This window comes from Gymnodraco acuticeps, unplaced genomic scaffold (assembly GCF_902827175.1).
Source record: "Gymnodraco acuticeps unplaced genomic scaffold, fGymAcu1.1, whole genome shotgun sequence".
Classification (NCBI taxonomy): domain Eukaryota; kingdom Metazoa; phylum Chordata; class Actinopteri; order Perciformes; family Bathydraconidae; genus Gymnodraco; species Gymnodraco acuticeps.
This window is the reverse complement of record NW_022990142.1, coordinates 185,775-208,596: the sequence shown is the minus strand read 5'-3', so window position 1 is coordinate 208,596 and position 22,822 is coordinate 185,775. Positions and strand designations below refer to the sequence as shown.

General features: G+C 41.2%; 2 long non-coding RNA genes and 7 other non-coding genes across 9 annotated transcripts; 2 read left to right on the top strand and 7 right to left on the bottom strand.

Annotated features, from left to right (window-relative positions):
• Positions 1-656: 656 nt before the first annotated feature.
• trnal-aag lies at positions 657-738 on the bottom strand. The gene has a single exon. It is a non-coding gene; the product is annotated as a tRNA-Leu (tRNA).
• A 596-nt stretch (positions 739-1,334) lies between these two features.
• Positions 1,335-1,416, bottom strand: trnal-aag. The gene has a single exon. It is a non-coding gene; the product is annotated as a tRNA-Leu (tRNA).
• A 296-nt stretch (positions 1,417-1,712) lies between these two features.
• Positions 1,713-1,794, bottom strand: trnal-aag. The gene has a single exon. It is a non-coding gene; the product is annotated as a tRNA-Leu (tRNA).
• Positions 1,795-2,051: 257 nt separating this feature from the next.
• Positions 2,052-2,146, bottom strand: trnal-aag. Its single transcript is given in 2 exon segments — positions 2,052-2,095; positions 2,109-2,146. It is a non-coding gene; the product is annotated as a tRNA-Leu (tRNA).
• A 257-nt stretch (positions 2,147-2,403) lies between these two features.
• On the bottom strand, positions 2,404-2,498 carry trnal-aag. Its single transcript is given in 2 exon segments — positions 2,404-2,447; positions 2,461-2,498. It is a non-coding gene; the product is annotated as a tRNA-Leu (tRNA).
• Positions 2,499-3,729: 1,231 nt separating this feature from the next.
• Positions 3,730-3,811, bottom strand: trnal-uag. Its single transcript has one exon. It is a non-coding gene; the product is annotated as a tRNA-Leu (tRNA).
• A 352-nt stretch (positions 3,812-4,163) lies between these two features.
• On the bottom strand, positions 4,164-4,245 carry trnal-aag. Its single transcript has one exon. It is a non-coding gene; the product is annotated as a tRNA-Leu (tRNA).
• A 13,923-nt stretch (positions 4,246-18,168) lies between these two features.
• Positions 18,169-18,766, top strand: LOC117546819. Its single transcript, XR_004569077.1, has 3 exons — positions 18,169-18,261; positions 18,402-18,440; positions 18,743-18,766. It is a non-coding gene; the product is annotated as an uncharacterized LOC117546819 (long non-coding RNA).
• Positions 18,767-19,074: 308 nt separating this feature from the next.
• LOC117546818 lies at positions 19,075-19,650 on the top strand. The gene is made up of 3 exons (XR_004569076.1): positions 19,075-19,099; positions 19,203-19,300; positions 19,390-19,650. It is a non-coding gene; the product is annotated as an uncharacterized LOC117546818 (long non-coding RNA).
• The last annotated feature ends 3,172 nt before the right edge of the window (positions 19,651-22,822 follow it).

The window sequence follows — 22,822 nt, the reverse complement described above, 5'->3', positions numbered from 1 at the left end:
TAGACCGCTCGGCCACACTACCTGTGGTCAATGAGAAAATGCACCTGATACAAAAATCACAGAAGAATGAGCTTGATAGCAACCAAAATGACTTAAATCAAATTAGCCTTTCAGCCAATGACAAGAAGTCAAGAGTCCAAATTCTCCAACAATTGGCATCTCATCCCAAAGCACACTGACCTTCAAGTTGAGTCACACCCAACTCAAGACTGAGGTTTGTTGATACTGTCTTCAGGTTGGGTGTGGTTTCCAAATATCACTTGATTATTGTATATATAATGGCAGTGGTGGATTTGAACCCACGCCTCCTGAGAGACTGGAGCCTTAATCCAGCGCCTTAGACCGCCTGGCCACACTACCTGCTGTCAATGAGTAAATAGACCTAATAAAAAAATCACAGAAGAATGAGCTTGATAGCAACCAAAATGACTTAAATCAAATTAGCCCTTCAGCCAGTGAAAAGAAGTCAAGAGTCCACATTCTCCAACATTTGGCAACTCATCCCAAAGCACACTGACCTTCAAGTTGAGTCACACCCAACTCAAGACTGAGGTTTTTTTTAAATGTCTACACACCCAACTCAAGACTGACGTTTTTTTAAAATGTCTTCAGGTTGGGTGTGGTTTCCAAATATCACTTGATTCTTGTAAATATAATGGCAGTGGTGGGATTTGAACCCACGCCTCCTGAGAGACTGGAGCCTTAATCCAGCACTTTAGACCGCTCGGCCACACTACCTGTGGTCAATGAGAAAATGCACCTGATACAAAAATCACAGAAGAATGAGCTTGATAGCAACCAAAATGACTTAAATCGAATTAGCCTTTCAGCCAATGACAAGATGTCAAGAGTCCAAATTCTCCAACAATTGGCATCTCATCCCAAAGCACACTGACCTTGAAGTTGAGTCACACCAAACTCAAGACTGAGGTTTTTTTAAATGTCTTCAGGTTGGGTGTGGTTTCCAAATATCACTTGATTCTTGTAAATATAATGTCAGTGGTGGGATTTGAACCCACGCCTCCTGAGAGACTGGAGCCTTAATCCAGCACTTTTAGACCGCTCGGCCACACTACCTGTGGTCAATGAGAAAATGCACCTGATACAAAAATCACAGAAGAATGAGCTTGATAGCAACCAAAATGACTTAAATCAAATTAGCCTTTCAGCCAATGACAAGAAGTCAAGAGTCCAAATTCTCCAACAATTGGCATCTCATCCCAAAGCACACTGACCTTCAAGTTGAGTCACACCCAACTCAAGACTGAGGTTTGTTGATACTGTCTTCAGGTTGGGTGTGGTTTCCAAATATCACTTGATTATTGTATATATAATGGCAGTGGTGGGATTTGAACCCACGCCTCCTGAGAGACTGGAGCCTTAATCCAGCGCCTTAGACCGCCTGGCCACACTACCTGCTGTCAATGAGTAAATAGACCTAATAAAAAAATGACAGAAGAATGAGCTTGATAGCAACCAAAATGACTTAAATCAAATTAGCCCTTCAGCCAGTGACAAGAAGTCAAGAGTCCACATTCTCCAACAATTGGCATCTCATCCCAAAGCACATTGACCTTCAAGTTGAGTCACACCCAACTCAAGACTGAGGTTTTTTTTAAATGTCTACACACCCAACTCAAGACTGACGTTTTTTTAAAATGTCTTCAGGTTGGGTGTGGTTTCCAAATATCACTTGATTCTTGTAAATATAATGGCAGTGGTGGGATTTGAACCCACGCCTCCTGAGAGACTGGAGCCTTAATCCAGCACCTTAGACCGCTCGGCCACACTACCTGTGGTCAATGAGAAAATGCACCTGATACAAAAATCACAGAAGAATGAGCTTGATAGCAACCAAAATGACTTAAATCAAATTAGCCCTTCAGCCAATGACAAGAAGTCAAGAGTCCAAATTCTCCAACAATTGGCATCTCATCCCAAAGCACACTGACCTTCAAGTTGAGTCACACCCAAATCAAGACTGAGGTTTTTTGAGAATGTCTTCAGGTTGGGTGTGGTTTCCAAATATCACTTGATTCTTGTATATATAATGGCAGTGGTGGGATTTGAACCCACGCCTCCTGGGAGACTGGAGCCTTAATCCAGCGCCTTAATCCAGCGCCTTAGACCGCTCGGCCACACTACCTGTTGTCAATGAGTAAATAGACCTAATAAAAAAATCACAGAAGAATGAGCTTGATAGCAACCAAAATGACTTAAATCAAATTAGCCCTTCAGCCAATGACAAGAAGTCAAGAGTCCACATTCTCCAACATTTGGCAACTCATCCCAAAGCACACTGACCTTGAAGTTGAGTCACACCAAACTCAAGACTGAGGTTTTTTTAGACTGTCTTCAGGTTGGGTGTGGTTTCCAAATATCACTTGATTCTTGTATATATAATGGCAGTGGTGGGATTTGAACCCACGCCTCCTGAGAGACTGGAGCCTTAATCCAGCTCCTTAATCCAGCGCCTTAGACCGCTCGGCCACACTACCTGTGGTCAATGAGAAAATGCACCTGATACAAAAATCACAGAAGAATGAGCTTGATAGCAACCAAAATGACTTAAATCAAATTAGCCCTTCAGCCAATGACAAGAAGTCAAGAGTCCAAATTCTCCAACAATTGGCATCTCATCCCAAAGCACACTGACCTTCAAGTTGAGTCACACCCAACTCAAGACTGAGGTTTGTTGATACTGTCTTCAGGTTGGGTGTGGTTTCCAAATATCACTTGATTCTTGTAAATATAATGCCAGTGGTGGGATTTGAACACACGCCTCCTGAAAGACTGGAGCCTTACGGCCCCTACACACGGCGGCGTGCGTTGCCGCTTCAACGCTTCTGCCCATTCACTTTGAATGGGGTGACGTCACGATTCGCCGAACTGCATTGTGGGAGAAAAGCGTAGCTTCTCTCGCGGTGCTCGCTGCAAAAGTAGAGCAATGTTCTACTTTTGCCGCCTCGACGGAGGCGTCAGCCAATCAAATCCCGCGTATGCAAATCTGACATTCCAAGCGCTAGCCAATCAAACCGCGTGTATGTTGGGAGAGCCAGACCGCAGTTATTTCCCATGTCAAAAAATGGAGGAGAAAAATATCGTGGCGGTACTATATGACCAGTCCCTCTTTACCTACAGGGATACAAACCGGAGGAGCCAGGCATGGGGGGAGGTGGCAGAGACAGTGGGTGAAACTGGTAGGTGTTCGCCTGTTTGGGGAGTTTATAGCCAGTGTACTTCGTTTGAATGGACAGCTAGCAAGCATAGATAGTATATTTAGCCAGCATGGATGTAGCGTGAATGCTTTGCTTTGTATGTCCGGGGCAGGACATTCATGTGATTGGTTGTTTGTCGCGTTGTTCGTAAAAAATCCCCAAGCTTCAGACACGCCCACCGCCAAGCGGTAACGCACGCCGCCGTGTGTAGGGGCCGTTAATCCAGCGCCTTAGACCGCTCGGCCACACTACCTGTTGTCAATGAGTAAATAGACCTAATAAAAAAATCACAGAAGAATGAGCTTGATAGCAACCAAAATGACTTAAATCAAATTAGCCCTTCAGCCAATGACAAGAAGTCAAGAGTCTAAATTCTCCAACAATTGGCAAGTCATCCCAAAGCACACTGACCTTCAAGTTGAGTCACACTCAACTCAAGACTGAGTTTTTTTTTTAAATGTCTTCAGGTTGGGTGTGGTTTCCTAATATCACTTGATTCTTGTATATATAATGGCAGTGGTGGGATTTGAACCCACGCCTCCTGAGAGACTGGAGCCTAAATCCAGCGCCTTAGACCACTCGGCCACACTACCTGTTTTCAACGAGAAAATGCACCTAATGATAAAATCACAGAAGAATGAGCTTGATAGCAACCAAAATGACTTAAATCAAATTAGCCCTTCAGCCAGTGACAAGAAGTCAAGAGTCCACATTCTACTACACCCACACTACCTGAGCTTGATAGCAACCAAAATGACTTAAATCAAATTAGCCCTTCAGCCAGTGACAAGAAGTCAAGAGTCCACATTCTCCAACATTTGGCAACTCATCCCAAAGCACACTGACCTTCAAGTTGAGTCACACCCAAATCAAGACTGAGGTTTTTTGAGAATGTCTTCAGGTTGGGTGTGGTTTCCAAATATCACTTGATTCTTGTAAATATAATGGCAGTGGTGGGATTTGAACCCACGCCTCCTGAGAGACTGGAGCCTTAATCCAGCGCCTTAGACCGCTCGGCCACACTACCTGTTTTCAATGAGAAAATGCACCTAATGATAAAATCACAGAAGAATGAGCTTGATAGCAACCAAAATGACTTAAATCAAATTAGCCCTTCAGCCAGTGACAAGAAGTCAAGAGTCCACATACTCCAACAATTGGCAACTCATCTCAAAGCACACTGATCTTCAAGTTGAGTCACACCAAATCAAGACTGAGGTTTTTTGAGACTGTCTTCAGGTTGGGTGTGGTTTCCAAATATCGCTTGATTCTTGTAAATATAATGGCAGTGGTGGGATTTAAACCCACGCCTCCTGAGAGTCTGGAGTCTTAATCCATTTAGAAATGGCAATTTACTATGGATAATTTCTTACCAGAAGATGATTCTAGTGGACTCTCTACAACAATACCCTTACGTAAGATGTCGAGCTGCAGACAGACACTGCAGTGTTTCCTATCATTTCAAGTGTGTTGATGTCAGCAACCTGCAGCATGTCTCCCATATGTGATCCAGACAGCAGGACATAATTATTGTGTGTTCCTCGGCACGTCATCTGGCTCTCTAGGAGAAGCGAGCTCGGTCAGCCTCACTGACTTCCTCACCCGTACATCTTAGTTAGTGTGTGTGTTTCTGTGTGTGTGTGTGTGTGTGTGTGTGTGTGTGTGTGTGTGTGTGTGTGTGTGTGTGTGTGTGTGTGTGTGTGTGTGTGTGTGTGTGTGTGTGTGTGTGTGTTGTGTGTGTGTGTGTGTGTGTGTGCGTGTGCGTGTGCGTGCATGCACGTATGATTTGCATGCCTTGTATCCAGAAGATAGGTAGACAGGCAGGAAGGGATGGCATATTACTTTTGTTTACAAGTGCAAGTGTGTATTTGTCTCCCTCACAGTGAATATGTGTGAATGTGTGGATGTCAAAATACACAAACCAAGCATTTATTCCCCCGTAGCAGGAGTGTGTGTCAAATCCAGGTGAGTGTGACAGATCGGGGGCTGCTCTACAGTGACAGGGGAGGCAAGGCCATCTTGCTTGTATTATTCATGAGAGCTCAGACAGAACAGCAGCACAGTAATGTGGAGCTGCAGCTCGGAGTTGTTTCATCAGCAGCACAGCTGTCACTGCAGGAAAACTGAATATTTGGAAGAAACTCAGACACACTTTTAGTAAGCAAAGTGTATTATTTGAATAAAATGTATTAGATTAATATGAATACAGCAGGGAATACAATTAAATAATATAATACAATCTAAATAATAATAATAATAGTAGTAATAATAATAATAACAATAATAATATTAAAATAGTACTTATAATCAATAATAATAATAAGACACAATTCTAACTATAACAGTGATATAATAATAATAATAGTAATAAAGCATTTGTTTTTGAAAAATCTGAAAAATCTACAATATTATTACAATTTAGACTACATGTATTTGACACACATTCAATTACAAAATGCCAATATACCAATACTAAAGTATGGAATGCCGTTTAAGCCAAAATTAAATAAATGAATAAATACATAAATAATTAAATAAATACATAAATAAATATGCCTTTGAAATAAATAAATATGGTTCTGAAATAAATAAATGAGGCAATAAATATATATAAATGGAAATTTAAATACACATTTATTTATTTCATTTATGTCACAGCTCTTTTTATTTCCATGTCTTATATTCAAATGAACGTGGCGTGGTTAGCTCACAGTTCCAGACCAAAGCAACAGCACCACATTGACTCATCGGCCGTGGGCCCTTCTCACTTCGGTTAAATGGATTCCTTGCGTCCCTCACTTGCGTCGTTTCCCTGCGACTAGTCCCTCCCACAAGGAAACCACTAGAAGCAGGGAAATTAGTTTTAAGAGCAATGGGACGTCCTTTCCTCCGGAGAGTCGTGAAGCGACGTCCGTTTGTGATGACGCTGCACAGCTGATCGTCTGACAGCAGCCAGCTCTGTCCCCGTTATTTCCACACACACCCACGCCTCTGTTAGTACACATTTACTGACACAAACATTTGTATCATCTGTTGTAGACCCAAATAAATAAAATCAAATAAGAACTCATTCTCAAAAAAGATAAACGCCATTCTTAAAATGTATAAACGAACAATAGTTTGATTAATATTGATTAGAGTGCACAATAGAAATAAAATAATTGAGAGAAGAAAAAGAGATATGTTATCTATCAAAACCCAGTTAGATTAACATTCATTGGATTGCACACTTTGTTTGTTTGTGTGGAAATGTAGCAAATTAACATTTTAAATAGCACTTAATGACTGACTGAATGGAAATCACAATAAATGAAAATGTAAAACGAAAAAAGCGATCATGAAAATGTTTCCAAAAAATGAATAAAATGATTTTTGACCACTTTGTTGTTCAGATATATCACATGTTTTTAACTAAATGATACATGAATTGAAACAAAACACGGTATAAACTGAGGAGTGACTCCCGTGAGGTTCATGTATTTTCTAGAGCCGGGACTTTAACGCGTTAATTAAGATTAATTAATTACACAAAAATTAACGCGTTCAAAAAATTAACGCATTTTAATCGCACTTATTTTTGCACCGCGGAACGTTTCTCACTGGATGAGTTTCAGGCGTACCGATTATACTGGAGCACCAACTAACGTTCATGACTTCAGACAACAACAAACCACAGTGAACAACAGTGGGAAATGTTGTTTTAAAAAACGGACGGATGGAAGCGTCGATAAGAGCACGGTTGTGTGCAAATTATGCAAAAGGAATTCGCATATCACCGCAGCACATCAAGCCTCAAGTATCACCTCAATGCAAAACATATAGCAGCTAGCGTGGAAGCTAGCGTGGACGTTAGCCTCTTTTATCGCGTTCACACCAAAAAGAGCCGGTACTAAAATTAGTTCATGAGAACCTTTTTACCCCCACGAAAGTCCCTGCTAGAGAGCAGAGAGCTGCTAGAGAGCAGGGACTTTCGTACGGCTCTCTTGTGAGAAAAGAGCTATATTTCTGATTGGCTGGGAGGATTGCAGGCCACGCCCCGTAAAACTCCCAAAAAGTTTTGTGAAGCCGCCATTTTATTATCCTCGCATTAGCATTATTAGCATTAGCATTAGCCCAGCGCAGAAACGCAGAGAGACTAACTTATGGCAACACAAAATAAAACATGGGAGCGGTGGAGATGAGGAGGTGTCGGCGTTCTGGCGATTTACTCGGAAGGCTTCAGTAGAAGTTGCTGGGAGTCCCAGCAGCTTCGACTGAAGCCTTCCCCAACTCCGGGGACTTCCGGCCGGGGACTTTGGGTGGCAGTATACGCCGTGAAGTGGTTTGCGGCCTGCCAGTAAACCCAAAGCAGAAGAAGAAGAAGTGACGTCAGCGGCTTCATTTGCCTAATCCACCCCCAGGTTCAAAGAGTTCTCATGAACTAAGTTCTCATGAACCTTTGTGGGAAAAGTACTGCGGTGTGAATGCGCCTAATGGTATACTAAAATCCATGTGAAAAAAATTGCTTCTCACTGTTCTCAGGTCAAATATTTATATGTGATTAAAAATGCGATTAATTTCGATTAATTAATTACAAAGCCTCTAATTAATTAGATTAATTTTTTTAATCGAGTCCCGGCCCTAGTATTTTCTTCACTCCGCTGGGAAACTGCTCTCATGTCAAGAAGCATCAGATCAGCATGCACTGCATCGTCCAATCAGTGAGCGATACACAGTAAGGGGGCGGGGTGAGTGTCTGAGGATTTCATCGAAGGATGGTCTGGTGGTTCCTCGCTTATAGCTCCTCCATTATCGCTCCTCGCTCCTCGCTCCTCCGATAAAAATAAGGCCATAGAGAACCGCAGTGACGTGTCGTAAAACCCGGAAGTAAGTTAGCATTTTTAGCACTTCCGGTTCCTTCGTCAAAAAGCAATGCATTTTCTCCATAGGGTTTTGGAAAATAGCTCGAAATAAGGTCTGTGGTTGACACAAATTTAAGAGATGAATCACGTTTTGTTCTATGACATTAAATACATCAGCAGTGACCCCACTGGTGATTTTTGAAGAGTTTACGTGCATGAAAAACGATGGTTGTTACCGAGTGGCTGAATAGGACTACAGAAATTGTCGAGGCTGTTGTACGTCATTACGCCTAACACGTAAACACTCCCGCTAAGTTTGTTTTCCCCTGTGTTCTGCTTGAAAGCAAGTACCTGCCTATCTTTAGTATCTGTATATCTCTGACCATTAGAATCTTTATTTTTGAAATTGTCGTTTTTAACACCGTAGTTTTACAAATTATAGAATAATTAATTACCAGTGTTTTCCAATTTTACACGGCAGTTCGTTTCGTTAGCTAACGTTAGCTAAAGCTAGCGCTACTAGCTACGCAATGGTTTGTTGCTTTGCTCCGGGTTGCAGCCATAGGTCTTTGCATGAAACGTGCTCGTTCTATCGTTTCCCGGTGTCAGTACCAGATATGTTCGGGCTACCAGATATGTTCGGGTGTATTTCCGTCGCATCCGTCATATCCGTCTACTCACCTCCCTCTGCTCCCAGCAGCTCTGCTGCCACACACCGGTCGTCTGCGGAACTGCAGCCGGAGGAACTCGGTACAGCTTGTTATGTGTGAACGATCTAGATCCCTCCGCTTCCCCATAATGACCGCGAAATTTTCGTGCCATATGTATGTATGTAATATTTAACTAGAGACTCTTTCCAATGAAAGTAGCTAGCCGCAATAGCTCCAAGATTGCTATATCTAGTTTGTAGGTCGCCAAGTTGGCATCATTGACAGTTCGTCTCTTAAAGCCTCTAAAGCTCTGCAACAAAAAAGGACCATTATGAATGTAAATACTATACATGGTAATGCAGCAGGGCAAAGTGCGATGAGGCAGGCAGGCAGAACCAGATTTATTTCTAAATATTTGTCGATCAATATTAGGCTACACTAATATAAAGCTACTAGTATTATAATATTACTGCAATAATATTCCAGTGGTGGCTGCTTAAGGTTGTTTCTGGCTCGTTTGATCCAAACATTGTCCAAAGCTCAAAATGTATTGTAATGGATGTAAGAATTCTCAAAATGTACAATATGTTTTGATCCAACACAATATTCTGTTTTTTTAAACAACATTTTCACCACAATAAATAGACTGCCTTCTCTCCAGCTCACCGCACACAAAGGGGGGGGGGGCATCTGTATTAACGGGTCAGTCTATAAGCACTCTAACAGCACCATAAATTACATTTAAACAACCACAAAAAAACAATTATTGTTTCCGATATTGATTTAACGAGATGCTGTTATAACATGGAAACGGCTTAATTTAAAAAAATAAGCTTCAAAAATGTTTTATGAAGCACACTGGGTACAGCCCTGTAATACATGTGTTCCGTGTGTATATAGTCTTACGCAAGAAACACATAGCATGAACAGACTGCAACAAAACCAGTCTTACAAAACAGACTTCTGCTAAACTGGTGCAGAAGCAAAGCATCTGCCTTAGATGAAGTTCACACAGAACTGTGGAAAAGGGAGAAAATCTGTACTTGCTTTCAACGACATGATCAGGCTTATATATTATAAAAGTGTTGGCTAAAGTAATGCAGAATATTTTTTTTTTTTAATTGTAAATAATTAGAAACATTATTTATGTTCACAAGTACACACACATAACAAGCTGTACCGAGTTCCTCCGGCTGCAGATCAGCAGACGGCCGGTGTGTGGCAGCAGAGCGCTGGGAGCAGAGGGAGGTGAGTAGACGGATATGACAGATGACGGATGCGACGGAAATACACCCGAACATATCTGGTAGCCCGAACATATCTGGTACTGACACCGGTTCTAAAGGGTTATTCAGTTAAGCCCGATGAGAGGGGATACAGCTGTGCACATGTCATCATTAACAGACGTTGTTTAAGAGTGACGTTTGAGTGAACGAGGACATCCCAATTAATACCTGAGGACTCCTCTGTCCTCGCGTCACCTCCTCGTGTCTCTCGCTCGCATCTTACGGAGGCGGAGCTAAGACGCAAGGAAGGGACGCGAGTGAGGGAAAGGAGGAGTCGAGGAGGAGTATTGGGATGAGGCGTTATTATGAGAGTGCTCTCTACTTGTTTGAATCTGAAATTGTACATATTTATATTTACATATATATATATATGTATGTGTGTGACGTATATGTCCACATCTGTAGCCTGTTATTGTCTCATTATACCGCACTGTCAATTCATTAAAAGTAAATATATAAGTCGTCATGAACACAGTTCTATCAATCAGACCTCAAGGGCTGCTGTGCCTCCTGTCATCATTAATGGATATCTCTTTAAAATGACCGCTCAGAGGAGAGGAGTTCTCATATTTCTCTAAACGCCCGCTGCTTCCCCTCCTCTCTCCTCGGTTCCCCTCCTCGACTCCTCCGCTCGCATCTCCTGTGGGCGGGACTAAGACACGAGGATAGGAGTCGAGGAAGGGAGTCGAGGAGGGGAATTAGATAAATGAGAAACTTTCAGGATGGTCAGAGCGGCGGCCATGTTATGTGTACCGTTGCCATAGCGACAGTTGTAGCGGGCTGACCATAGAAATAGAATATGAGTATAGTAGTATACTCGATAAACAGGAGTTGTGCCGTAGATTGAAGGTTTGCCGTGGATTGAAGCCCTGTTAGCGGCGACGTGCAAGGCTGACGTCATTTCAATAATTGGGAGTTTCGTCAAAAAATGTTAACCAGAAGAACGAAATAAATGATTTACTCTGTAACATTTTCATATTGGAATAAACTTCAGTGTCCGTACTGAACTGGGGAAAAGGGCGTTCAGTTACGCTGCCCCTCAAGCTTGGAACCTGCTTCAAACTGAGCTGAAACTCAGAGAAACTCATTAAACTCACTCAAAGCAACTTTAACTGACCTTGAAGCAGGCCGCTGTGTCTGTAAATGCTTTGGCTAAACTTGGTGTATGACTGTGTTGTGATTGTGTTTTTTAATTGTCTGTAACTGTAAAACTGTCTGTAATTATGCTGTTACCATTCTTGGGCCAGGACTCTCTTGAACAAGAGATTTGTAATCTCAATGAGACGTATCCTGGTTAAATAAAGTTAAAATAAATAAATAAATAAAAAGATCTGAGACCTATAATATATTGATGAAAAACAGTATAATAGGGGACCTTTAAAACTGTACTGATCAATGTTGAAGGGGTCCCGTGTATTAATTAATCTATAGAGAACTATTGCCAGACTGTTCCAGACTGTCTTTCAGCTGTTTTCAGACTGAAACTAAGCTCCCGCCCTTGTTCCAGGTGCTGAAGACAGCCGTTAAACATTTAAAAAGGTTAGCGACTAGCCGGGGGAACATGGTAGAGAATTTTGCCGTAGAAGTAGTTTATTTCTATTAACAATTTTCTAAAAAATGAATGTATATTAAAAAAGTGTGTTGTTAAGCTTACCCGTATTACATATTGTATAGGAAAGAAGAAGAAATGTGAGGATCCACAGTAGGCCTAATGCCTCCCTGGTTTCCCTGTTTGTCTGTCTCATTTCACTGATTGTCACTAGGCCCACTCACCTGCACCTGTATAAAACCCATGGATGTATAATAAGAACTGGATACAGCGTGGGAGGCGGGGCCTCATTAATTCCTATGAGAGCTGCTCATTAGCGCATGATGATAAAATGGCCCAACTTTTGAGAGAGTGAAACGTCACAGATTACCCAGCATGCCTGAGAAGTACCCGTATGTGCACTCATAGAGCATGCGCAACTTTAACCAAAATGCTCGTTCACATCAAGCACGTCAATTTGCGTACACGTAACAGCACCGTGCGTTCATGACAGCATGGCAGAGATGTTCACAAGTCTTTTTTTGCAAGTCCAAGTCAAGTCTCAAGTCTTTGGTCACGAGTCCAAGTCAAGTCTCAAGTCTTTGTGGGGTGAGACTTGATCAAGTCTCAAGTCTTTGGTCACGAGTCCAAGTCAAGTCTCAAGTCTCTAAAAAATAAAAGTCTCATGTCTCTTGTGGTTGTAATAAGCCTTCTATTGTCTGCTGCTATCCAGTCTGTTAAGAATACTGCACAGCTATATCTAAGAAATTCAAAGCATTTACTGTATTATTATCACTCCTATATCTATTAGCATACAGTATCAGTACTGATTAGTTGTTTGTTATATGATCACTTTAAGCAGGCTATTGCAATGCAATATGAGGACAAACATCACACTTTAGCTAAATGCAAACAACTTATAAGCAAAACACTTCAGAATCAGAAATCAGTATCACAAATACTTTATTAATCCCCCGCAGGGAAACTGTGTTAAAAGTACTTAAAAGTAAACATTTGTTCTTTGCAACTAAAAAACTATTGCTGCAATATTATCTGAAATATACTGAACTGGTGATATTAAAACATGACCTGTTCCAAAAGAGATATCTACCATTAACACCATTTACCAGCCAAATGCTGGTAAATCATGCAAGTGGCTGGTACTGTATGTTGCACGCACCAGCCACAAATAACAATGGCAATCTATTGAGTGGCTGGTAACATTTCAACATTCACTAGGCTAGCCATTTGGCCAGTGGACAAAAATGTTAAAATGTGACCTCTGCAACCGTATTGTTTAATTACACTGGGTCTCTAATGACATATTTTAAGTCTACTATAAATAAACATATTCCTCTATCCTCTCACTCAAACCCAGTGTAATGGTAACCTGATAAACCTGTAACATTAACGTTACGTGGTCAACAATAAACCTGTAACCTGCCTATAAACCGACAGATGTATTTATGTATGTAACTATGTATTTTTCTACGTTTAACGTTAGCCAGTAGATGGTGGCAGCGGAACGTAATGATTAACGTTACCGACCTTTTTTATGTCATGTCAATAGTTGGATGTCAACGCCACTCAACGCAAACAAGTGTGACAAGCAAACATTCACTCATCTTTTCAAATATTCAGTTACAAAGCTAGTAGCAAGCTAAGTTAACATTACATAGCTGATGCTGAGCTAAACATGTTTGCTAACCGTCCATATGCGTTAATGTGACTGACCTCTCCGGGTGAGTTTTCAAGTGCCTGATTAAATGTGACGTTGTTGCACCAGCATCCTTGATTTTAATATTGCAGACTTTGCAGTGTGCGCTCCTTTTGTTGGTGCCGCCGGCGTTTTGTTCGAAGTTTTTATAGTTGAACCTAATTACAAGCGGTACAGCTGCAGGTGTGCCGCCGGTCGCCATGGTGTTACCATGATGTTAATGTTAATGTTAAAGGTGGGGTAGGTAACTTTGAGAAACCGGCTCGAGATACACTTTTTGTTATACTCCATGGAATGCTCTTAACATCCCGATAGCCGGTGTCAGTACCAGATATGTTCGGCCTACCAGATATGTTCGGGTGTATTTCCGTCGCATCCGTCATCCGTCATATCCGTCATATACTCACCTCCCTCTGCTCCCAGCGCTATGCTGCCACACACCGGCCGTCTGCGGAACTGCAGCCGGAGGAACTCGGTACAGCTTGTTATGTGTGAACGATCTAGATCCCTCCGCTTCCCCATAATTACCGCGAACATTTTAACTTTCATGACAGAAATGGAGAGCTTTTATGCTGAGATAAAGCAGTACGTGCTCAATGGTGGTTACCACAATCTCACCATCGCCGCTGAAAAGCATGATAAAAGGAAGGCGTTCATTCGGAGGGCATCCAAACAATACCTGATCAAAGGTAAGTAACAGAATAAGACCATGGTTAAGTCACGAACATACGTTTTTATTATGAGGTATAAACCCCCTGTACATGTGACATCATCACATCCCTTTACTTATAGGGATCAATAAAGTATATATCTATCTATCTATTTATCTAATGGTGTTTTTTGGTGCAAAAGTGATCATACCTCTAATGGTTTATCATATTGCAATTCCAACATTTTTCAGTAAATCGCAAGGACTCCACAGCTTGTTTCTCCTTTTTCTTTTTATACACACTTTACATTACTGTAGTTGTTACGTCTAAACCACATTTGCCACTGGATTTCTTGAACAGCTTTTAGTCATAATGTCATCTCTACACATGTCTAAATGATTGTTTTTTTGTTCCTGTTGTGCCAGCTGGAGATTTGTACTACACATACAAGGACAATGAGAGGATGGTTGTGTGCACCAAGGACCAAATTATCAATGTCCTGAAGGAGTGCCATGATAACCTGGGTTCCGGAGGTCATGCAGGGAGAAGGCGCACCACCGAGAAGGTTTTGGCAACGTACCACTGGTCCACTATGCGGGAGGACGTGAAGAAATGGGTGGGAGTTTTTGACTGACTGACTGATTATTGATCTACAGAAATGTGTTGTATGTGTACATTGAAACAGAGTGAGACAGTTTGAGCTCCATCAGAGCAGAGAAAACATATTTCAGAACTTTAACAGTTTAATTCTGTCTCCTCTGAAAGTTTTCTCTGTTCTATCATTTTATACCTAAAGTTTTTTGTTTTGCTGATTGAAAATGTATGATATTTGCTAAGGTTGATGAGTGTCCCCGCTGCCAGCAACACGAGGTCATTAAAACGGTTGCACCCGTACTGCATCCCATTCATGTTCCCGAGGCATGGACTGTCCTTGGTGTGGATCTCATTGGCCCACTTCCCTCCACTACTAAGGGCAAAAGGTACTATCATGATGGGCTGAAGCATGTGTAACCTCCTTTAAAGGTTCTAAACGTGAAGAATCTGGTTTAAAAAGAAAGGAAATCATTTACAGTGATTCTGTATGTATTTACAACATTCTGCATTTTATATTGCAGATACATTCTAACAGCGACTGATCTGTTCACGAAGTGGGTGGTAGCAAAAATGCTCTACCACAAAACAGCTGTTGAGGTCTCAAAAAAGATTGTGAATATTCTTCGAGATTTCGGTCTTGTCGAGAAGATCATTACCGACCAAGGACGGGAATTTGTCAATGAGGTACAATAATCTATCTAATACAGTGTATGTGTTATGTGTAACAATGTAATACGATTTTTCAGGTAATTTGGTAATTGGTGTACACTAAACCATCTGCAGGTCAACCGTGGTGTTTTTGATGCACTGGGTGTAAAACACTGCATCACTTCAGCGTACCATCCCCAGTGCAATGGCCAAGATGAGCGTACAAACCAAAACATAAAAAAAGCACTTGCAAAGTACTGTGGAGAGGACCAGAATGACTGGGATTTACATCTGAGGGGCATTGTGGCGAGCATTAACACCTCAAAGCAGGTACAATGTTGTAACAAATGCAGATGGAAACAATACTCAACAGAGATACTAAAAGGAATTGTTATGCTTTCAGAGGTCAACCAAGTGCACGCCCTATTTTGCCCAGTTTGGGAGGCACCCTCGCGTCCCGGGTGTTATAAATGCTACAGTCAATGACAGGGATGATACCTCTGTTTTGGTGCCTGCTGATGAGGCAGAACAGCAGCTTGAGGCAAAGGCTGCAACCATTGCAGATTTGCACTCGAAGGTGAGAATAAAATGGCAATATTTAAAACATAATAACTCCTAAAAAATGCAAGCGTATGTTAAGGACTGTAAATGATAACTGTTACATATCTTTCTCAGATTTACCAGAACATCCAAATAGCACAACAGAGACAGAAAATCTCTTTTGAAAAACGCAAGGGAAAGAATGTGAAATCTTTCCTGATTAACGTTGGAGATGAGGTCCTAAGAGCGAATAAGAGGAAGGAGGGCCGAAAAGGTGGAAAACTGGAGTGCAACTGGTTTGGCCCTTATGTGGTTTCCTCAATCACCAACAAGGGTGTGGCAACCCTGTTGAGCTCAACAGGAGCTCAGCTGAGACAGAGTGTGAATGTGTCTCAGCTGAAGCCCTTTATCAGGCCTATGTTGAGAGGTATTTTGATTATCAATACAAGGACACATTTTAGGTATACTTCATGTGTGGTACTTCAATAATACTGTTTATTTTTTGTCTATCTAATAACAGCTGAACCGAAGTTGGATTCGGAGGGGTCTGTTGCTGACCACCAGTATGCCCTCTCTGGTGCGAAATACGCAAAGGATCTACATCCGATTCAAGACAAGCTGGTAGATATATGTTTACTTCATGCACAGTGATGGAGGTGCATTGTTTTGATTTGAATTTTTCTATGTTTTCTATTGGCTTGAAGTATGTTTTGCAATCTGTTATTTGCAGCTCAGCTATGTGCTAGACCACAATAGGCCTGGAGCAGAGGTCATTGTGAAGGAGGGTGATGTGTGCCTGACCAGAGAGGACTTTTGGAGCCTGGGTCTTCCTCAGTGCATGGAGTCAAATGTAGGTATACTTGAGCTTTCCTCCCAACTTCATCTTGTCTCAAATAAATGGCACAGGTAACTTACTGTTGTTACTGTTTCAGATTGGAAACACGTGCCTGAAGATGGTACAAGAAGCCACCCAAAGACATGTACGGTTTTCAACAGACATCATTGGCCTGCTTTTTTCTTTTGAATAACACATATTTTCTAAATAGCTGTTTAGTGGTGAAACTCCAATCTCGTGAAGTGTGGTTGTCTCTTGTTGTTGAACATACTTCTATGAAGATTTCATTTTTTTTGAAAAACTAGCAATATAGGGCAAAGATATATACATCGTGGATATGTATGTGGTTCCTACCTGGAAGTCCAAAACAGCTGACGTGTTTGCTTTGCGTGAGTCTGTTCCAAATGATCTCACCAGCATGTACAAAATGAACATAAGTTGTGCTGTGTGGTTTTCTTCTGGTGTTTGATTATGTCTAATTTCAGCTATTTTGTCAATGGTTGACAGGTGATCAAGCCAGCAAAGAGAGAGTTATATTTGCTCGACCCTCTTAAGCCAGATGGCTTTGGGGACAATTCCTACAAGGACATATTTAGGTTTTTGTAACATGATTACCCCCACCGTTCTGTGGCTTGTATGGGAGTTCTAAATAGTTTATAGTATTCTAATACTGCAGTAACCATCTTGTAGACCAGGGGTCTGAATCTGATCAAATTCATTTATAATATATCTCCATTTCCACAAAGTCTGGAGTGTCCTTAGTGGAACCAAAAGAAAAAGAGTCTGCAACAGGATGCTATGAATTATAATGTTCATTTTGTTATAAGCCTTGTTCAAAGGTTGTTTTCAAGTTCAGCTTTGTTCAGAGGCTGGTAAACGTATTTTTGTTTGTTTTATTTTAGCCCCGTTCAGTGGCTTTCATAACTTTCCTCTTTTAAGGCATGCAATAGTTCAATGTAAGGAAATCCAAAAACATGAATTATATTGAGTATAGCGTTCCTTCACCAAATCAATTCCCATGTCTTATCATTTCTTTTGACAGTGACCTAGCGCACCGCATTGCTCCAGGTCAGTGGACAGTAAAGTTCGGCAGAGACGTCAAGGTACATTTCTCCACCATCTCATACACCTGCTTTCACATGTCTTTATTTTCCATTTGACCATGAACATCACTGTTATATTCCAAATTCTTACAGGGTTTGCCTCACCAAACCACGGGCAATGACTGTGGTGTCTTCATACTGATGGTAAATTCCTCCCTTGACACTTTTTTTTAAGGGGTTTTGTTAGTTTTTGAAACTCATAACTTAACAGATCTTTATCCTTTCACAGTATGCACTCAACTTCAGCACAGATGCTCCACTTTGGTTTACCGAGGTCAGTATTTATCCTCTGAGTTAGTATTTCAGGGGGAAGAGGGGGCTAACATTGAGTAGACAAATGATGAGGTTCCATTCATTTTCAACTTTATTATTGTTACATTTTCTTTTAGCGGGACATAGCACAGATCCGGAAATGGTGGTGCATTATGCTCATGGAACGGTACCAGATTGAAGGGTAAATCATACATTTTAAATGTTACTTTATAGACAACAGTTTCTTTGACACTGATTTACATTTTCATCCTGATATTATGTGATTTTATAGCCACGGACAGAGGTTTTTCTTACTGGACCAATGAGGCCGAAGAGCTGCTCAAAGGGGCACTGGAGCCAGTGTACAGGGTCTCAAAGAAGCAAAAGACAGAACATGAGGTCAATAGGCACACTCCTGTTTGTGATAAAGAATGTAACAATCCAGATTATTTAACACATGCATACATATCAATATTGATAATTGTATACACATGTAATTAAACAATCACATGACCCACACCTTATATTTTCCTTCAAAGGTCCAGTTTCAAAAGTCCGACATGTGCTTCATATTGGAGGTAATATCTTTTCAGTGAAGCAGTAACTGTTTTTTGTTTAAAAAACGACCTATGATCACGGCAGAATTTCCAACTATTATGTCTCACTGCTTTTTTTAACTTTATTGATAGCTGTTTTTTACCTCAAGGAGAAGAATAACAAAACATAAGAAAAATGTGTGTGATATATTCAACATTAATATTAAAAATGTGTATTTTTGCTACCTGAAGCCCAAAGAATCTTGGTATTTCGATTGTGCTGGCAACAGTCTAGTCAATGTGTTGTTAAATATGTTTGATCTAGTCTGACCAATACTTCACAGCTGCCAAACTGTCTTCTCTCGGACCTTCTGATGGAAGTGGTTCTCCAGGAAGGTGACAAAGCGTACTCATCACTCACTCTAGTGTGTACCACCTTCAGAGACACAATGTCCACTGTGTCTTTCAGAAGAGGGGCCCACTTTCGCTGGCTTGAGAGTAAGTGATTCAGTGAAGGTGCAGCAGTATACGACAGCTGTGGTGTCTATGCATATTTTTAATGGCTCTATTGAAATGCTTGTTTTACACAGGTGTTGCTACATGGAGTTTGTTCTCTGCTTCATACAAGCAGGATTTCAACGTCATGTACACCATTGACACCTGCCGTGGATGCTTGGAGCCTTACAAAAACTGCAAACCAGGTAGACTTCTTATTCTGGATAATAATGTTTATGTGTCATTACATATTTAGTGTGTTGTGGTCCTAGTGTGATTCAATTACAATATTTTCTTTTCTATTCATAGGATATGTTGGGAAAGGTAAAAGAGGAGAATTGCAGGGCATCTACTCTGATGACCAACATCCAGGCTATTGCAGTCCCTTCTGCAACCAGATATCATAGGTAAAGATTAACTCACACAAACAAATGTCAGAATAGACTAATTGTCACTGCAATTAATGAAGATCATCCTTTGATATCTTACCTTCAAGTTTGGTTTTCCCGGACGCTGCCCGTCATGGACTTCGGGTCGTGGACTTCGGGTCGTGGCTGAACCTGTCTCTGCAGTCCTGCCTTGGGTCATGCTGCTTCCCTGATGGCTTCCTCATATATTCTGAACAATCTGTGCTGTTTTCCTATCCACATGTAAAAGGAACTAGAAGGATTTCTTGATACTAAGGGCTGTAGAGAAAAGTTTGGAGCTTTTTCCATTAACGTTGAAGTTCAAATTCTCAATAAACACTTGAATGCTGTGCTGTCTTTCTATTTACTTGAATGTGTGAATTCATTCAGTTGGGTAGGTAAGCTTGGGATGGATATATTAAATATATACATACAAAAAATTAGAGACTCTTTCCAATGAAAGTAGCTAGCCGCAATAGCTCCAAGATTGCTATATCTAGTTTGTAGGTCGCCAAGTTGGCATCATTGACAGTTCGTCTCTTAAAGCCTCTAAAGCTCTGCAACAAAAAAGGATCATTATGAATGTAAATACTATACATGGTAATGCAGCAGGGCAGAGTGCGATGAGGCAGGCAGGCAGAACCAGATTTATTTCTAAATATTTGTCGATCAATATTAGGCTACACTAATATAAGGCTACTAGTATTATAATATTACTGCAATAATATTCCAGTGGTGGCTGCTTAAGGTTGTTTCTGGCTCGTTTGATCCAAACATTGTCCAAAGCTCAAAATGTATTGTAATAGATGTAAGAATTCTCAAAATGTACAATATGTTTTGATCCAACACAATATTCTGATTCAATCCATATATGTTAGGGGTTTTTTTTTCACCAAAATAAATAGACTGCCTTCTCTCCAGCTCACCGCACACAAAGGGGGGGGGGGGGGGCATCTGTATTAACGGGTCAGTCTATAAGCACTCTAACAGCACCATAAATTACATTTAAATAACCACAAAAAAACAATTATTGTTTCCGATATTGATTTAACGAGATGCTGTTATAACATGGAAACGGCTTAATTTAAAAAAATAAGCTTCAAAAATGTTTTATGAAGCACACTGGGTACAGCCCTGTAATACATGTGTTCCGTGTGTATATAGTCTTACGCAAGAAACACATAGCATGAACAGACTGCAACAAAACCAGTCTTACAAAACAGACTTCTGCTAAACTGGTGCAGAAGCAAAGCATCTGCCTTAGATGAAGTTCACACAGAACTGTGGAAAAGGGAGAACATCTGTACTTGCTTTCAACGACATGATCAGGCTTATATATTATAAAAGTGTTGGCTAAAGTAACGCAGAATATATATATTTTTTAATTGTAAATAATTAAGTACACACACATAACAAGCTGTACCGAGTTCCTCCGGCTGCAGTTCCGCAGACGGCCGGTGTGTGGCAGCATAGCGCTGGGAGCAGAGGGAGGTGAGTATATGACGGATATGACGGATGACGGATGCGACGGAAATACACCCGAACATATCTGGTAGGCCGAACATATCTGGTACTGACACCGGCCCAGCTAAAGTAACTGGATGGCCTACCTGCCTGTCAGCCTGCCATCGGGGCACAAACTTATCTCGTGCCCTCATTGGTCATGTGCGCGTTCGTGTGTGTTGGAGGAGGGGCTCTGTGAGGAAGTGGCAGATTTTCTCCGGTTGTGTATTTTCAAATTCTAGCGATCTCGAGCCGGTTTCTCAAACTTACCTACCCCACCTTTAATACGCCAAAAATAGAAAACACGATGATTGTTCACGAGTCCCAACACACGAGTCCAAGTCGAGTCCGAAGTCTTTTGAGCAGGAGTCCAAGTCAAGTCTGAAGTCTCTGTGTGTGCGACTTAAGTGCGACTCGAGTCCGAGTCACAGACTCGAGTCCCCATCTCTGCAGCATGGTAATGGTTTGTTGTTATCATGGATTTGATATGAACGAGGCGGCAGTTAGCAGCTAGCTAGTAATGATGCTAATGTACACATCAATCGTTATGTACTTATATTACGCTGTAACAGGATCTAGTGATATCCAACAGAGCTTCATTTAGCATGAAATTATTATTGCACTGTATATATATATATATTTATATACAGTGCAATAAGCTTCTTAGTGCAATACGAAGCTACAGGGACGTTAATAATGTCGGTAATATTAACTTTATTTAATACAACATTTACGGTACAAGATTTAATCATACAGCCCATGTAGTATGATAATGAATTACAGCAAACATGTGCAATATATCCATTATTACAGCTCCGTGGGATGGCAGTAAGACGATATGGATCCGTTCTTATTGTGCATCCATGGGTAAAGATAAACGCAACTCACATTGGTTTCTCATACAGCATCTCTAAACTACGTGTATTCTATTCACTGAATTTCACTCTCTGCCTTTAACGGCTCGTTGTAGCTCCAATAGTTCCAGCCCCACCCTCCCTGTGAGCACAGTGTGCTCTGATTGGTCGGGACACGTAACTTGAACGTGCCGGGCGGCGCGGTCCCGTGGGTTAGATGCGCGTTCATAATGCAGAGGGAAATAACTCTCAGAATAACGTTATTAGCAAATGTTTACAACTTGAGGAACGAATGTTTTTAATAAGGGCTATACAAGTGTTCATACTGGGTAGTTTATTTAGTTTAAAAAAAATTATCCAACGAGTTACAGACCACTCTTTCCCCATGTAAGTCAATGGGAAAAAGTGTTTCCGGGCCTGGCAACCAAACGGAAGTGTAGTACCGCCGTTTGGCCAGCACGAATATTTTCATCTGAGTCCGGCGCACTTCCTGGGGGCTTGATAAAACCCCGGTCATCACTGTCACTACCCGATCTGCAGCTCTGCCCGATCTGCAGTGCGCATGTGCGAGATGGTCCGCCATATTGGACAACTCTGGACGGCAACCCAAGTAGGACAATATTAACACAGTGGCTTTTGGCAAAGCTCAAAAGGAAAACTCGAGAGAGATGAGTTATTGTTATTACAACGTGACTTCACTATTATTTAACAACTCTTTTTATTGGGTTCTTTTATTTGGGGTTAAGTACATTGTCAGAATAAGTGAGGAATGAATTTAACTTCTGTTAGACAGATATGCCATACATTTTTGCACACATACACAGTAAATATGTATTCAGTATATGATAGCTGTCTTTTGAGATTTGCCAAAAGCCACTGTGTCAATGTTGTCCTACTTGGGTTGCCGTTGGGAGTTGTCCAATATGGCGGACCATCTCGCACATGCGCACTGCAGATCGGGCAGAGCTGCAGATCGGGTAGTGACAGTTGTCAATCACCTCTAGTATTCTCCAGTTCGTCATATCCACGTGTGGAAGAAGTAGCCTATGTAGAATCCTGTTTGTATCCTCCATGCAGCACCACGAAACTTTATTCAGATACTTTCACATATGTTGCCCAAATACTGCACTGAATGCAATTTGGATATTGCACTTGTCCATGGACC